The following is a 19029-nucleotide window of genomic DNA, read 5'->3' as shown; positions in this document are numbered from 1 at the left end:
TCCTTAGTAGCTTAAGAGGTATCATAAAACTGGCCTTGTTCTTCTCTTTAAAATGTGTGCCAAAAAGGCCACCATGGCCACACCATCACCACCTGCATGGTTGCACTTTCTGCGTTGCAGGCCATGAAGAAGATATGCTGGCTGGCAATATCGGGAGGAAAACGTAACCTTCTACCCAACTCATCCACAGCCAGAAATTCAGTATTGTTTAAAAGTAAGATAACCTCTTGTTTAGCTGACAACATAGGAAGGCCTACATAAAGGTGTAATGCTGCTTTGGTTATTTAATCAAACAAGGGGAAATACACAACAATAATCAATTGAAAATCATGTATAATGTAGTACTAAATATGATACTGGATTTAATCTAGCAAATTTCAGCTTGTTGACAGAAACAGAGTGATTAGATGGAAGGAATCTCCATATTCATTTGAACAGGGTATCAGGAAGAAAATTATGACAGTAGAGGCTTTGTGCAATCACTACATAATGAAATAGCTTTAAAGGAATAATGTTTTGCTTGCTCAGTGCCTGTTTCTTTTCTTCATAATTGATTTTGCACTGGAGTTTTAAGATTGCATTAGCAGCCTCAAAAATCATTGCTATGAAAACAGCTATTTTATACCTCTTGTATCTTCTCCCAGCAAGTTAATTCCAGGTTGAAGACTTTCCACTGACGGTTCTGCTTACGTGGTGGATTGGAATTTTAATTAGTCAACGCATTTTTTCCTCTATTTGTTTCTACAGTGCAAGACACAGTGGCTTTATAAACAAGCAAGCTCTCTATTCATACTCTTAGCTCAAGTTTGAAAAAGCCTGACAATGTAATCTGTACCTCTGGTAAATAAGAAAAAACACACAGCACTTAAACAAACCCAAACCAAAACACATTTCATGCACCCATAAGGGGAGGTTATGAATGGATTACATAAAAAATTATTGAAAATTCTGTCATCACACTCAAAAAACTTTATGGCAAATCTATAAGTCATGCCAAAGGCAATGAATAATATGCTATCTGATTTCTGCAAGTTGAGCTGACTGGCGCCTTTGAAACCAGTTTTGGCACCAATGAAAAAGAACACAGTTCTGTTGGTTCAAGGAACTGGAAAAAAAACAATGTAAATTTAGCTTTTGAACCAGATATAGAAGTACTTTGGGTAAAACATCTGTTTGTTATTAATTTTCCTCCACAGCCGCAAACCAAAAGCTAGTACTCCAGATGACCCCAGGATGTGAATATTATTCACTGTATAGCATTTCATAGAGTAACTGCTGTGTTTAACTTGGATCCAGAACTGAAAATTTTCTAACATAGTTTAAAAGTATGATTTGGAGCCAAACAGGATACAACTATTTTCGTTTTAGTTTTACTTTACTTTTGGTAAGTATATTCCATATATAGTCCTCCTTCTAAACTAAGAATTCTTGCATATGTAATATAAGAAGGAAGTCAAGATTCAGAAATACATGGCCTACCAAAAGCTTTAAAAACCAAGACCAAAAGTTTTTGACAGGATAAATGTGAAAGCACAAGTACAATTCTACCCTTAACCAAAAAAAAAGTGAGATCAAGAATGAAATACTGCCTACAAAACAAAAGCAAGAGCTGTATTTTTTTAAAGCCAAGAAATTTGCAAGTTAAGGTGTTTATTCAACCTATTCTATCACTTTAAATAGCTGCATACTTAAAGATTTCCAGTGTGTCATTTTAAAATGCCCTTTTCATAAAGATGCCTTCCAAATTTTTTCTTGATTCACACTGCAGACAAAGTATTCTACCACTTGATAAGCCAGAAAAAAATCTGTATAAAATCAGAGGACGGAAGGATACCTGAGACACCTTGAAATCCTCTTTAAATAACCCTAAATTATAGTAATCAGATCAGTTATATTCCCTATGACACCACACAGTAAAAGGAGGGCCCAAGGTAACCAACCTCCATTTACAAGTTTCTAGAACAAGCGTGGTATCTTGAATGTAAAAGTTACGGGCACTTCCAGAAATCACTGGCTCAGAGTCATTTGCTTCCTTAATTCTGTAATTCATAATTATACTCAATTTGGGTGTCATATTTTGGTGTGGATCTTCTCCACTGCTGTCATTTCTGGCATATGCAGACATATCCTTATTATCAGTGAAAAGGCCATCACAATTTTTCTCTCTACCAGGAATAATAAGTAATAAAAAGAATATAGCAAATGGAGAGAAATAACAGGGGAGAAGCAATGCTTACTCTCGGCCAGCTGCCACTGGAGGTCTTCAATCATCAAAACAGAGAAAATGAACCATTGCTTCCCGACTGCAAAGTCAAAGGCACATTCTTCAGATACACATGGAGAAAAGCAACATCAGAAGTCCCCGGTTATATTACAGTCAATGGGGTTTGTAACCCAGTTCTACAGCCGTTCCTTTTTTTGCACAAGCAAGAAACCTGAGAAGTTCAGTTCTGGTTCAGCATGTATTTATGCTAATGATACCTTTCTGGAAAGGAGGGGTTTAATTTTCTTTGTGTGATTTCTGTTATTTTCTGTGTTTCTGTTGGATGGTAGCAATGCTATGCAACTTTGTTCTGATTTTTTCGAGTATTCTGTAGAGTGGAGTTCCTGGGGACCGGTCTGTCTAAGGGTGAGGCTTTTTGACTACCAAACAAGGGGAGTAAAGGGGATCCTTTCTATTAGCAGTTATGTTCTAACTGCATAGTCTGAGAAGTTTTTCCCTATCAGTTAAAAAAAAAAAAGTTTCAGTCAGTGTTCAGCAAAGCTTTTTATTAAGATAATTATTTTTAAATCCTAGTCTCCAAGGTTTGCACAAAAGCATTCATTTTGCTGTGAAATTAATGCTTACAGGAAGATCAACAGGAAATATTCATAAATGCCTTCCTCCAAGACCGACACAAAATTAGCATAAAAATTCATAACCTTTAGGTAAATAGGGACATGGCATGCACAAAACCCTACTAGTTTCTCTAGGTGCACTGGATATATCTGTTCAGGATTTTGAGACCCTGAATCTCTGTAGACTTCCACAGTGAGGCAATTTTAGTGCAATTCACAGCAGGCCAGGCACGCTTTCCAAAAATACCAAATTGAGATTACATAAAATGAGTGGAAGGACTGCAAAGGAAGAAAGGTTTTGATCAAACAATTTATGGTATTTCTGACTGTGAATGTAAATGAAATAATATCAGTGACCTTAAAAATGAACTGAAGCAAGGGGTCCTTGGAGGCATGGAGTCAGAATAGGCGGCTTTTCTTCTCCAAGAGTCAGATAATGCTTAGGCTAAAGCTTTTTAATACATTGTGCTCAGTAAATCGAGTTCAGGGACAAAACTCTGCAGAATATTTGATTTCTGGCACAAAACCTACTATGTTGAACTAGTAAATCATTCTGCAGTAAGTTAGGTTATCTAGACTTCTAAATGCCTATTTTCTGGAGATTTTTACTCACTTAGTAATCATTTTTATAGAGGTTATAAAAAAAAAAATAAAGGAGGTTGTTCTGAAGACTGCTTTATTTTTCTTTCTTATGCAACAGACATGTTTTGTTTCAATTTTTTTCCCATAGGAAATCGCTGATATTAGCAGTACCCAAAGTTTTGAAGAAACGTCAACAGATGAGACATGGGAAGACCTTCCAGCCTGCTAAAAGCAATTTTTTCCTGCATCACATAATACATTCTCAAAAACCTTGAAATATCCATATTTACTTTTTGCAATGTTATCCAATATCTAAAGTGTTCCCCAATGTGGTACTTTTCATCGATAGCTTTACCCCAGTCCTCACATGAATCACTGCACCTGGCTTGTAAAGAAGACCTTATCTGCAATATTTTGTGCAGGAATCAGAAAATGCAGATCTTCTTCTGCCAGGTGTTTCTCTGAGACAGCAGTCCATCATTTTTTACTACCCCTGAAAATTGCTCGCTTCTTCAAAACTCTCCTTTTAGCAAGAGGTGATGCTTGACAAGGGCTTACTTTTCTCAAGGATGAATATCTTCTTCTCTTGGGAACAGCTCTGCAAATTTATACTGCCAATTCTATAAAAATAGTGGGTTTGGGAGCCAGACATTTCTTTCCCTGTTCCTCTCAGACCAAGATAGCCTGGAAGTCTGCGCAGGAGGAGCACCAACCACGTTCTGAATCTGAACTGACGTTAACAGAAAAAATTGAGGTGGTTGGTTGTTGGGTCTCTTGGGAAAAGCCTCTTAAAAGTCTCTCCCAGGATAATTTAGTAAAAACAATTTCTCTGCAAGACCATTTCCATTCGTAAGAGCTACCCAATTAAGACAGCTTTCTCAGTCTCTTTCACTCTAAGGAGAAGCGTAAGATAACACATCATATTTTTTACAGCTTTTGAGAAGGAAAAGCTAAAAAGAAGCTATAGATATGGGTTTCTAGATGGACCATACACTCACAAAAATCCATTAAGTCTCATTGGAAGACTTTTTAGAGTGACCCTCTCCAAAGGACACTGTTACCAGATGCACTAATGATCAGTGCCACAGTATCATTGGCATGATCATGGATCTTGGCTGGTCCCTGGTCCAACCTGTCTTTGGTTGGCTATGAGCAGCCAAATCCTGGAAAAATCCAAGTATGGAGAGAGTCTACATCCTTTGCAATCATCAGTACTTTGGTTGCATCTACAGCAAGAGCTCAAGAAGCAGGGCCCGGAAGTGTACTGCAGCAGGTTACCTTCCTTCTACTTGGCTAATCCTCATTTTGCTTTCAATCAACATGGTTACCATGAATGCACTAAGATAAATGCTACAGATGGAAGAATGGTTGTCGTGGTTTAAGCTCAGCCATAACTCAGAACCACGCAGCCGCTCACTCACACCCCCCACCCCTTACTCCCCTCGACTCCTGGAGGGATGGGGAGGAGAATCAAAAGAATGTAACTCCCACAGGCTGAGATAAAAACAGTCCAGTAACTAATGTATAACACAAATCACTACTGCTACCACCAATAATAATAATGATATGGAAAATGAGAATACAACCTCTCACCACCCGCTGACAGACACCCAGCCCGACCCGAGCAGTGATCTAGCCCTTCTGAGTATCTGCCCCCAGTTTATATACTGGGCATGACGTGCTGTGGTATGGAATACCTCTTTGGCTAGTTTGGATCAGGTGTCCTGTCTCTGCTTCCTCCTGGCTTCCCCTCCTCCCTGGCAGAGCATGAGACTCAGAAAGTCCTAGGTCAGTGTAAACATTACTGAGCAGCAACTGAAAACACTGGTGCTATCAGCGCTGTTCCCAGGCTGAAAGTCAAAAACACAGCACTGCACCAGCTACTAATAAGGAGAAAAATGACTGCTACTGCTGAACCCAGGACAAAGGAAATTTTTTCTTTGTCCAGAATGGGTAGATGGTGGCACTAGAAGTCATAACGAGTAGTTTTGAACAAACATCTCAGATAGCATGGAGGTGGGGGGGAGGGGAGAACCCATTATTGCTTATTCTCTGTCTAAAGCTTAATTCAGCCTAAACTCACCAGTTGCTCTGAATCATTCTTAGTTCCATCAAATGACAAACACAAAAAAAAAAATCAAAAGAAATATATCCACAGAATCTAAAATTAAAGGAAAAATCTCTACATCACTGTGGATTTTATTCTGCAAGCTGAGCTCAGCAGGCACTTTATCATTACCCCAGACTGCTGTTTATTTCCACTCCTATATCCTCCAGAGCATCAGCATTTGCACCGAAGACAGATCAAAGATTCCCCTGGATTGTCTCTACCTTTTCTCCAGTGTTAAAAAACATCATTATGAAAGAACAAACCATGTGTCACATTCAGCACATCCAACATAACTCCTGCATTCATCCTACAGTATTTCCAACAGTGATATTAGACATGTAGTATACAGCTGTCTCATACATGGTTATTTCTATTTCTCTCTTAAAATGGGAGACTTTCTCACAACAGTTCTCTGCTGCATTATCTATGAATATGCAACTATGACAACTTACAGAAGCATGTGTCAGTTTTTCTCATAAAACCAATTACTCATGCAAAATGTGGGTTTGGGTTTTTTTTTTCACTGTGGGTTTTTTACCTTCCAAAGACTGCTCATTGGACACAGCTTTCCTTTCATGCAGCTGGCTGCTATGTACACCTCTCCCTGGAAATGTTCCTGCACTTTTAAGGCTTCAGTCGCTGCCCTATTTCTCTATCAGTTCAGATGCCAAATAAATAGCATTCAGTTGAAATTACTAGTCAGGGTTTGGCAGCCAGCACAGCAGTTCACAAAAGCATTTAGGTGTATAACTAGTTGACAGCTACACAGTTGCTTTCCACCACAGAAGCAGCAAAATAACATGCATGCCGCAGGTAACAGCTAGCAGGCTTTTAGCGCCAGCTACACAAAACTTTGCCAGTTAAGGCAAAAAGTCATTTAATTTTCTTGCAGTGAGGGAGATGATTGATTTTTCATTCAAAGCAGCCTTGAGAAGGTCAGCGAAAAATAATGTAAATATTCAAGCCAAGATGGATTTTAATATGCTGGAAGGCCCATATTCACAAACACAAACAGGGGCTATGCAGATTATCATCACCAAAATCTAAATGAAGTACCTTTGTCTGGGCAACACAGAGGAGCTTTGCGGAGCAGTAATAAACTCCATCACGAATGGTTGGACATAGACAATGCCTAACCCGTACAAGTACCTGAGAAGTTCTGTTCACAGATTACCAGCTTATTCCTTTACTTAGGTCTTAAAACTGAACTTCTTACATGAAAGGGCTCTGTGATCCCACTGTTAAGCACACTGGAAGATGAAGCTCCATCAGCTTCCCCTCAACCACCTTCCCAATTTCTAATGATGAGAGACTTTGGACAACTGTTACTGAAATTATGGTCATGTAAAATTTACACACAAGTGCAGACAATGTCAGCAATTACCAGAATGACCTCAAGGCTTATACAGGAATCAAGATTAGAGTGAAGCTTGTTTTTCTGAAGTAATTTAGCAGTAGATGGTGACTGCTGTTTAGACCTTCTGACAAAAAGTAGCTTTGAAACAGGCACTTTACAAGTTTTATTAACATAATCTCGAGAGGAATATTAAATGTCTAAAGCACAACCAATTCTCAGAGCCTCACACAGTCTTTAACAAATCAAAACTCTACTGCAGAAATTTGGTGCCTTTTTGGGACGTGAATCTCAAACATCTGATGCTTCATTCTCTGTGCTTTCCAATTTTGTCATGCAGTGAAACTAGATCAGCTCAGCTTCTTGATTAAGGACTTTGCTTGTAAAATGCCATATATTTTACAGCTCTCAGAAGAGGTTGGGACCACTCAGCATTTCACTTGCATTTTGTTTGCCTATAGATAAAAGAAATAACCAGAATCACAGAAGTTCTGTACCCAGAACATTTTGAATTTTCTTTCAAAATGTGAGTATCTTCATAAACCAGAGATTCCAAAAGTTTAAAATAGGCGTAGGGAAAAAAATAAAATAGGCCAAGATTTAAAAAAAAAAAAAAAAACAAAAAAAGCAGCAATCAAATATCAAGCACTTAGCGATGGGTCACAGGTCAATAGCATCACATTCAAAAGGCCACATGGGTCAATTTGTTGCTGTCCAGTCAAGATAAACCAGACCTGCCTACAAATCACAGAAAATACTACCATACATTTTTGAATATTCTGGATTGAAAACACTGTTCTCTTTGAATAATTTTGATTGCTCAAGAATACCACAGTTTCCCCTTGCCTAAAGAAAACACATACGTCATCAGTTCTTCTGTGTAAGGATCAGAACAATGTGTTTACACTAGGGTGACATTTCACAAACTGTGTCTCCATTACCCTCCCACTTACTGCTTCACAAAGACAGCATCGAGCCTGCACCGATGCACACTAACATGAATAAAAATGCTCTGTTTCAGCTAATAAATAAAGATAGCTTGAGAGAAATTCAATTACAGACAGAAAATACACATTTCTAACCTGTATATTAAAGGCAAATTTGATTCTTTTATATAGACTGAGATATAGCTGAGATTTCTTCAAAGCTTTTTTTAACTACTAAAATAAAGTACATAAGTGTTGGCTTCCATCAGCACATATGGTATGGCAGGAAACACATGAAATAATCATGTGAACAAGCAGCTATACATACATAAATGAAGGCAAAAAAATCAATTGCTGCTGCACTTACTACTGAATGAAAACCATTCAGAAACAGAATACAGGGGAAAAATTTGCCCTAAAAACTGAAATGGAAATTGAAGAATTGAATTTGCTTCTTTAACTCAAATTATGTATTTCTTTTACCGCAATGGTTTGGTTGTTGGGTTGGGTTTTTTTTCAATTTCATTGATACATTCTCTTTTCATGTACTCTTTTATATGGATATACCAACATCATACTTGGCTCAATGACTCAGAGCAATACATCTTCTGGAAGACTCAGCACAACAGCACTACTGTTAAATTGTTCAGCACTGTGTTTAAAACTGAATGTTTTAAAAGAGCACCTAGATCTGTCTATGTACCCCAGCAAACACCACCAGGTTATTTGTATTCACAGTGCTCCCTCACCAGTTTTGTGGGCCCACCGCTTCTTAAATAGATTACCTTGGGTTTATTTATTCTGCAGTACTATAAATAAAAATGCTCAAGTTAAATCTCCCTGATCATAAATTCAGAAAGGAAACCTACAATTGTAGGAGTTAGCTACTCTAAATGTTTTCAACTACCAAAATGTGTGTATAAAATATCTCAGCGAAACTTAAAACCGCATCAGATCTATAACAAAAAGCAAAAAGTTACTAATTCCTGTCAAAAGCTGCCAACCCTCATTAATCGTGTCCTGATGAATGTAACCCTTTTCCTTGCCATGAACATACATTAACTCTGAAATGGTAAAAATGTTTCAGGTTAATCTGTTTGACAAAGCAATCAATTCAGTGAAATAATTTTCTCCATATCGCCTGGTTCCTCAACTAGTATAAATTTGAGAGGCTCAGCTGGAGCCAATGAAGTTATGCTGATTTATATCAGCTGTGGCCTCAGCCAAAAATTTCTCTCTGTTTCAGTTAAAATACATTAGTGAAAATCCTCAGGGAACTTTGGGACATATTGTCACATGTTAAGTCGATGATCTGCTTGGAGAAGCTTCCAAATTTATTTTAGAAGACAAGCTGAAAAATGCATTGTCATGTTATCATTTAAAACGGTGCTGTGAGGGGCCAAACTGACCTTTGCTTAACCGTATTTTAAGAATGGAAATCACTTGGGGAATACTTAATATTTTGGAATAAATAGATTTAGCTGAAAGTGAGACCTAAACAAGAACAACATATAAAAAAACTGGCTGTGTGTTTTAGCATACTGTACTTACAGTAGCTATTCTTTAAAAAATAGGACATCAGTCATGAAAATGAGAGTTCAGGTTCTGAAGTTTTGTTTGATCCTCTTATAACTGAGCACGTGAAATACAGCATCACAGCACCAGAGCTCATCATGTTTAATGAGCACTGTTGTCTGACCTGATAGGAAAATCTATTCCTTATTTCAACAGGCTCCAAAATCAATTTTAACATTACTTAGTGCTAAAACTGTTAACTGCACAAAGAAACCATGCATACATTGATCTTGAGTTAAGCTTTTTCCACCATTTTTAAAATACTGCATGATAATTATTAAGGTTTGGGGTTTTTTCTTGACCAGTAGTTTTCATCACTGAAAGCATGATGTTTAGCAACACACATCTAAGAAAAGTTTCCTTGCAATCCTTTAAACTAGCCTGGGACAACTCAAAGCAGAGGCACTGCAAATATACCACTTGCATGAGGACTGCAAAGCAGTGGGTTTATATGCATCTCCTTCTGAAAGTGAAAGCCAGAGCACAGGCTGTATATTTTATCAGCTTTTAGATTTAAAGATAATTTTTTGCTGTTAAAAAAAAAAATCTGATCATCTGATTTTCAGAATGGTAATTTATAGAATTCTTCCTGGAAGGGAACACTTGAAAAAGAAAATTCAAATTACAGACTTACTTGCCATGCAAGTAGAAAGCAAAGTATAAGGAAAGTCAGGATATATCAGCAATGCTGAACATGCAGGGGTAGGACTGGGCTTGTGGCCTGCTGCTGGCTGAAGGTCACTGCACAGGCTTAGCTTTTAAATATCACCAAAAAACAACAGGGATCAACAGCAACAGTAATGAGTCGAAGGTGACACATATTAGTGAGACAGAGGATTTTAGTGGGTGGAATGGGAGGTCTGTCTCCCTCCTACTAAGCATTCACAAATATTTATACAAACTGGAACAGATTTAGGACATGCAGAGCCAGACCATCCAAACAGAAGGCAAAGACAGGCTCACTCTTGAACAACCCAGAGTTTGGTATTTTATGTATTCTCTGCAGATTCAGGCCTGTCTTAGACTAAGTCAGGTCAATAAAAATGAAGTCAAGCTCCGAACATCCAGTAATAACACGGTAATTTAAGCCATTAAAAAGATGAGGTTAATAATGGGGCTAAAACTAGAAGTAGGGTGCCTGTGCTGAGCCCAAACCAGAAAAACCCCAAAACAAACAATATTACCACTTCAATTTCACATGAACTCAGAGGCAAATGGGCTGCACCGATTCATGCATGTGAAGCGAGATGAAATATTTGTACCTAGAAGAGCCCAAGCATGCCCTCGCTGATGGACAGACACATGCCATACACTTAAAGTGAGGTGCAGCATTTACCCCATGGAGCCACTGCCATGCACACTGCAGCACCATTACAGTTTGAAGTATCCCCTCTAACAGACAGCCCTAATGCTGCAGAAAAGGTCTGTCCCACCTTAGCCTGGCAGTGGTAAGAGATCTTGCAGGTGGTTATCACGGCATCATAGAAATACTCTGTCCTTTTATCATTTGGATTCTTAACATCTGTGCTCACAGCCCTCGCACCTTTCAACTAGATGTGTCACATCCATCCCCCACTGTCTGGGAACTATACATAGTGATGACACAGTAAGGCAGATTCTGTGACTGCAAAATATGCTGCTGGGTAAGAGGTCCCATAGCTTAATTTGGAAAAGACAATAATCTCCCAAAACATCAGTGTTATTCTCATAGTGTAATTGAGGGCAAATAAAAATACCCTGATAGTTTCTTCATTATATGAGCAGCATCCCCCTTTTTTATAACATAAAATCCATTTTTATTTTCAAGATAATTATAAACAGACATAGACTCATTAAGTGGCCTTCATAATCACTCTTATGCTAACACAGGCTGCAAACATGCAGCTACAAAAAGAAGCTACTCTCACACAGGAAGGTAGAAGCTATAAAGCCCAGAGAAGGATCAATTTTTTCCCCAAAAGCAACATTTTAGCAGCTTTGCATTATAACTACAGATTAGCTTCATCCAGAAGATGACACTAAAACAGCCATTTCATGAATTTCTTTGTACAACACTGCAGGGGAGGAGGGCGGGGAGAAAAAAAATTTACTATTTGTTCCTATATGTGCTGCACAAACCAAGAGCAAACAATTCTACCAACTACAAGGGTGATCTCTTATTCTGATGGCACAATAAAATCCTCCTTATGGGGGGAGGGGGGAGAATGGGGAGGGGGAGAAGGCACTGTACAATGCTGACATCTTCTTGCCTACAGCCAGAAAGCACACACAATTTCCAGGCCACGCATTCAAATCTTTTCCCCTGCAAAAAAAAAAAAAAAAAAAAAAAAAAAACACTAACAAACCTCCAAGACCAAAAAACCATGAAGGAAATTGTAAAGTAAATCACCACTTGCGAACCTCATAATTCTCATGCAATCTACTATGCAGAGGTAAGTAGATATCAAATAAAATTTAAACCTCCATTTGGTGCAGTACAGCCACAATCATAACCTTAACTGCCATAATTATTTAGTACATTTCAAACTCCTCTAACATTTCTTCAAGCAGTAACTAGATCAAACCCTGTGATTTTTTTACTAGAAGAGCTGACTCATTTTTCCCAGTATTATTTTACCTGTTAGCAATTTATTAGTCAGATTAATAGGAGGGTAATAAGAAGTTGTGCTGCAAAAATTACTCCTGGGCTGTGGAGCAGAGTTGCCATGTGAAGGAGGAGAATGGGAGCAGCCTCCTTTAAACCAGGTCCTCCTCCTCATTTTTCCCATATAAACTAATACATGGACTGCAGATCTGCAATCAGTGCACTCCTTGCTGCCTGAGCACTCCCAGATCAATCCCTTAATAAATACATCTTGCATGTTCGAACAAGTTTCAGGGGACTGGGAAATAGCAGTTTGGCAAGGCCTGTGTGGCTTTAGTCTGCCAGAATTGCAGAGCAGCTGCCTAAGTTAGAAGTGCCTGCACAAAAGACATCTCACCATCACTGACTTCTCCTTTGTGGGCTACACCAATCTCTCCTGCACACTCTTTTCAGATGCTGGACAATGAGAAGCTCAACGTAACCTGGCCACATGCACTTGTAGCCCAGAAAGACAACTAGATCCTGGGCTCCCTCAAAAGCGCAACAAGCTAATCAGGAGAGGTGATTTTCCCCTCTACTCCACTCTGGTGAGAAGCCACCTGCAGTACTGCGTTCAGCTGTGGGGGCCCCCAGTGCAGGGAGTATACGGACCTGCTCAAGAGTCCAGAGGAGGCCACAAAGAAGCTCTGAAGGCTAGCACACCTCTCCTATAGAAACAGGCTGAGAGAGCTGTGCTTGTTCAGCCTGGAAAAGAGAAGGCTCTGGGAAGACCTTAGAGCAGCTTCCAGTGCCTAAAGGATCTGACAAGAAATCTGGAGAGGAGGTTTTTACAAGGATCTGTAGGGATACGACAAGGGGAAATAGCTTTAAACTGACAGAGGGGAGATTTAGATTAGCTATTAGGAAGAAATTCTTTACTGTGAGGGCAGAGAGACATTGGCACAGGTTGCCCAGAGAAACTGTGGCTGCCCCATCCCTGTCAGTGTTCAAGGCTAGGTTGGACAGCGCTTTGAGCAACCTGGTGTAGTGGAAAGTGCCCCTGCCTGTGGCAGGGGGTTGGAACTGGATGAGCTTTAAGGTCCCATATAATATATATAATATGCAAAACCCCAGTCTGCTGGTATTTTCTTCCCCTTCTCCCTCGCTTAGCCTCTGAAAAAGATGAGGCTGAAATCACATTTGAGTATCGCTTCTACTTTACATGCCTCTCCAGATCAGGAATGCCAGCACTTTCCACATGGCAACACCACTGTTGCAAGATTACTGATTGTGTACTTCTACATATAATGTAGTATTAGAATAAACAAAGCCATCCCACTTGTAAATCGTAAGTAGTTGTTTCTGCTTAAGAAGCAGAACAGTACCATAAGTAGTTGGTTGATCTTTCATAAACATGTAAAAAACCAAACACCTCCCTGCTGCCTCTGTACATCCCACACATGCTTAGAGGATTCTGAGGTCTCTGGTTGCTGCCTGCATATCACAGTAAGCTATATTCCCTCACATGCAATTTACTTTGCTCAGCAGTCAGAAGGTATGGCATCAGACATCCTAATGAGAATCAAATTAGTCCACTCAAAGTTCAGGGCAAGGAAGTATTTTTTGAAAACGACTTGTCTCAACGAGGTGACAAGAAGAGGAGAGAGACTGATAACCTCAGGCATTTGCACATATAGCCCTGGGTGAGCAAGAGAGGAAAACAACTTTTCCTTTAGTGCCTGGAAACTGAGGACAGTTTGTGCTCAATATAAAGAAGCAAACAAATTGAGAAAGCCCCCCTGCAAGAAAGAGGCTGAAAAAATTGATTTCAGGATTATTCAATAACACTTTTTTTTCCCTATTGTTCTGATGGATGAGAATTTGACTTAATTTGCTGAAGTTAATTATTTATTGTTACAAAACATTATGGCTCCCAGATGGTCACTGTTACTGTAATAACTTCCAAGGAACCTGCAGTGCCTTGCAGGGGCCTCGTCTGTTTCATTCAGTTCAAGAAGAAAATAGAAGTATCTGCCAATTCCCAGAAAGTTCACCCTCTTCATACTATCACTGCAACCATAGTGCTTCCCACTACTGGCTTATCTCCTTTTTCCAATGAAAGGCATCAAGTGCAGTCTGATTTCTGAGAGAGAGAATTAAGCAGTTCTTTTCATGCAGATTACCATGAAAATGAAGTCTCGGCAAGAAAACCCTGGTGTAACCAATATTGCTGAAGTAGTTCAAGTACAGGCATGCTGATTGTCCTTGCATCCTCCATGAACAACGACCCCCATTCCCAAGGACAGAGCACGCAGCACACACTAATAAATAAATCTAAGATAATATATGTGTAATGATGTGCCTCAGCATCCCACTGCAAATCTAACAGCCATTGAGCTTCTTGCCTCCATCTACCTCTGAAAAAACACTGAAAGCCTGTTTGCAGATGTAGGCTTGGGATGCTGGTAATGCTTTACCAAAAGACTCTTCTGAGTTGAAAACAAGAAGGAAGAGGAATGCAGCAAACTGTTCAAGGTCTGTGAACTCTTCTGCACTGCTCCCCAGCCAAACGAAAATACAAACTGCATGAGACCAGTGTGTCTGTGGTTTTTACCCTGCCAGAGGCCAAGCTGTTGCACTTTCTGCTCCAGGAAGGGAAAAAAAAAAGAAAAAATAAAATAAAATAAAGAAGTGAATGTTCAGAGTTCTCTTGCAAAGTTTCATAGCATTAACCCCAGTAAGACAACTTCTGTGCCTTGGCTTCTCTCAGACTGGGAACACTCGCAACTGGCTGCATTTCAGCAGAAGTGGCAATCATTAAACTGTCAAAACACACAGCGAGACAGTATCATAATACGAAAGCAGGTTCTCACAAACTCTTATTACTAACAAAACCCTTTCCCTGCCACTTTTTGACCCTGGGCTCAAACATGGAAGGACAGAAAACAGAAAACAAGTTTGAGTAAGCATTTTTTTATAAAACATTCTGTTTCTTTGAATGTACAAATCTGATTATTAGCTACTTCAGCAGAAAAAGAGCAACTAGATTTGGAAAAGTGTAGCCACCACTGAATATGCATACACAGTAACTCTGGAATGTAAACAAAGCTGGTTTAAAACATTTCACTTTATTCTTTTTCATTAGTTTGCAGAGATTATATACAACTATTTACTTTTTAATCGCATTTGAAAATGTTAATTCCATATAAACAGTCCTGATTTCAAGTGTAAACACTGCTTAATTGGAACTAGTTGGGAAGAGATTTTAGGTCCTGTGGAAAATGAGCCTGCTCTGATTTCACACAGAAAACTACTCACAGCACAAAGGGCATTAATTTTATTCCTGGGGAAAGTAAAAATCCCAGATATGAAAACCAAAAATGCAACTACCATTTGATGTGGATCATGGCTCTCCAGTTTGTGAGGACAAGGTAAATGGAGAGGTAAAAAGGGAAGAAATCCATGCTTTTATGTGAAATGCTCCCCCCAGAGCAATAACCCCATGTCTCCATCTAGGCTGGGAAGCCACCCTGTGGAAAGGGTCCTGGGGTGATGCTGGTACCTGGCAGCTGAGTGCTATGAATAAATACAGCATGAAGAGAATACTTTCCATCTATACTGCACAAAAGCGTACCTTTCAAAAAGTCCAGAGCCTAGAAAAAAGCTAATCCTTTGGGGAAATATACAAAATCTACTCATATTAAACCAATTTTAAAGAAAGAAAACAAAATAACAACAACAAATACCAAAGGAAAAAACAGAACCTGTGGATCTAAAAGGTTTTTTTTTAAATCCCAGCCTCTGTTCATTGTTGTGCTTTCACCTGCCCAACAGATCTATCCTACATAACTTAAATGAAGAAAACTAAGAGAAAGGAGAAGAGGCGGTATTATCTCCAGTGTCACTCTGTTAGAAGCTGTTACTATTAGACATTCATGCCCTCCTGTTAAATTAGCACGGGCTGCTGTGAATTATTAAGCATTGCCTGGGCAGAACAAAAGGGTGGGAGAAGACACAGCTTCTGAAATGTTAACTTAAAAGAGTAAGACTCTAACAGGTACATTGATAATCTCAGTTTCCACAAAAGATAGACTTAGATAGAAGGTTATTTAATCAATGCACACATTTACTTAAGGAAGTCAAATGCAAGTTATTTTGAATGAAGGAAAACAATACATGAGGTAATGACAGCATTTAGCAAGACATATCAATAAAGCTAACTTGCCAAACAGCCACTCTGGTCATTTGAGACCACATTACCATTACTTAACCGGCCAGAATTACCAACTGCTGTGCTGAATTTTCACTGATGCATTGAATCTGCTTTCCTGTAAATTCCCAGTGCTACGCAGCTGCCAAAGCCTGGGCAGAAACACAATATATATGGGTGGCAACAGAGAGTCTTTTTTTTTCACTGTGGCTTTCTAATTAGAGAAAACAAGACTACTGGACATCACATAAAACAAACACGACTCCCTAAAATGCCTACTTTGTGCATTCAGCTACCAAATGAACCTCTAAAGATTGGAGCAGTCTGTAGCACATGCTTCTACTCAGCACTGCCAAAATCTCCTCCTTGCTTTCTTCCTCCAAGTTTGACAACATCACTATTGAGTGAAACAGAAAGGTTTGTGCTGTTCAAACCCTCTAAAATACCCTAGAGAAACAGAGGCTGTTTGACTTGAACCTTTATGCAACACAACACCCCAGCATCAGCACAACTTAGGCAGATATCCAGTCAGAAGAGTGATCTTTACCCCAAAATTCATAATCTTTCTTAAGTACACCCAATTGTCCTCAGTATTGGCTGTTACCTTCTGCCTGGTACTGTAATTTCTCAACTCTCAGTTATTTGAAGAGCACAAATAAAGGTGCACAAACACAGCTAACCTTTCCTCTGAAAGTTTGCAGAAATGTGATATCCTTATGAATGTTAAAAAACAGAGCCAGTAAATTTTTCATCTTTTATTCATTTGACTATCTCTAACTGCAAAAGAGTTATGAAATTGAAAATTAAAGTTTGGACAGACCCCAATGAATAAAGTAATTCAAATACAAATACCAGGAGCTTGGTGCAGAGACAATGAAATTCAACACATGGACATCAAATTACAACAAAAAAAAAATTATTACAAGAGGTATCAGAACAGACAAATAACTGCAACCTGCCAGAAATTTCAATAAATCTGCTTTACAAAATAATCAGGAACGAAACACTTAGTAAAAAGTTTCATCAGACACCTGTTATGAAGGTGAAACATAAGACTTAGGTCATGTGTTGCTGGGGTTTATCTGAGTTCCAAAGCTGTTTCTGTGCATTTCTACATGAACCCTCTCTCACTGTGAACAGTTTCGACATTTAGCAAGGCCAGCTATCAATTTTCTCAAACAAAACAAGTCTGGATGGGTGAGATTTACATCACCATAATGCCTCTGCATTGCAGGAGTTCTCCATTTAGTTGGCTTTCTGATATCCCACGTTTCAGGGTTATCAGTTCCATTGCCAAGCATCCTTCAGGAGTCAAGATGCAGTTTTGGACCAGCAGCTCCGTGCCTCTTCACAATGCCTTGTTCATCCTCCTGAAGCTTGATGAGGTCATTGTCTTGAGTGCTCCAAGAAGCGACAAACATATCAATTTCCAGCCATGACTGCTGCACTTGCATACTAACCTCAGCCAACAGCTGTCTGGTCTCAGGGATGCATTAGCTTGTGTCTGGTAGAGCCACTGGGGATGGGAGGCACAAAGGCTCCTTATACATCTTGTCCTCAAAGTTTGGGAACTTGAGGTTTTACGAATACAGCGAGAAATAAAACATGACTTAACACAGGTGATGTTATTCACAGTAGTGTGAAGATGATCTAAAATCCATACTTGCCCTTCAGTTCATGAAAACCACTTGGCATGAGCATCCCAGAACGATTTCAGATGACAAAATAATGCCTGGCTCAATCAAGACTTTTGGCAACTCAGAAAAATAGGAGGGAGGTTAAAATAAAAGTCTGTATAATCAAGAAGATGACAGAGCTTCCTGCTTCACTCTTGTACAAAGACTTGAATTTCATTCATGACAAAGCAAGCATTTTTCAGCTGACCAACACTGTTGATGAACCAAATATATCCTCTCTGATGACTTTGGACTGTACTCACTTTGTTTTCCTCCAAATACACTCCTGCCATTCCTCCTTCAAAATACCATGAATTCCCTACCAATGCAGTAAAAAATGAGACAACCCATCACAATATAAACATCCTGAAGCACAACCAGGAAAGAATGGGAGTTTTACAAGTCTGACACGTTTAACTATGCTGATACATAGACCTTCCTTAGAGGTCAGAGATGCTCAGCGATGCTGTGGAGCACACTAGGCAGTACGTCCCCCATAAAGGGACATGCATCAAAGTGATCTAGGATCCCTTTTGGGGGATGCTGGGAGGCTCCGTTTGGCAAGCATATTGACCTTGTTTACTCATGTCACATTCACTAGACAAGTACTTATCAAAAATTACGTTTTGAAAATCATGGCTATTTAAGAGCAAAACAGAAGAAAGGGGAGAACTGTACAAACATTAACTCAGCTTCCTCCACCTCTCCTCCTTAAGGGCCTACAACTGAAAGTGATCACCAAGATGATTTACAGCCATTTGCCATCACTACCCCCCAGACCTGCAAACAGCTCACCAGCCTCTCTCCTTGCAAGAAAAAAGCAATAAACTTCAGTTAATATGCAAGAGAAGCCCATATTTTCTGAAAAACTGAAAATGAGCATCTTCCAGAAAAACAAAAGCTATAATAAACAGCCTAATAATGCTTGCACACTTTATCTCCATCACACATAAGCAAAGCACAGATTTTCTGCTAGATCATATTCAATATGTAAATCTCCTTAAAAAAAATGAACTTAAACATATGGTTACAGCTTGCCACAAGTTTTGGGGGGTTGAGTTTGTTTGGTTAGTTGGTTGGGGGGTGTTTTGTGCTTTTTTGTTGGTTGGTTTGTTGGTTTGGGTTTGTTTGTTTGGGTTTGTTTGTTTTTTGGGGGGAGAGGGGTGTTGTTTTTCTTGAAAGGGCACAAACTGAG

The 19029-nt window shown here is 39.2% G+C and overlaps 1 protein-coding gene across 4 annotated transcripts in view; it reads right to left on the bottom strand.

The window, feature by feature from the left end:
* PRKG1 (protein kinase cGMP-dependent 1) overlaps positions 1–19029 on the bottom strand; it is a 480301-nt gene that overhangs the window by 370014 nt on the left and 91258 nt on the right. The gene's annotated exons all lie outside the window — the stretch shown is intronic.

The sequence above is a fragment of the Neopsephotus bourkii genome, unplaced genomic scaffold (genome assembly GCF_033783945.1).
Source record: "Neopsephotus bourkii isolate Nb327-2 ecotype Australia unplaced genomic scaffold, CSIRO-AGI_Nbou_v1 NB_1634, whole genome shotgun sequence".
Taxonomy (NCBI): domain Eukaryota; kingdom Metazoa; phylum Chordata; class Aves; order Psittaciformes; family Psittacidae; genus Neopsephotus; species Neopsephotus bourkii.
This window is presented reverse-complemented; position numbering and strand designations above follow the sequence as displayed.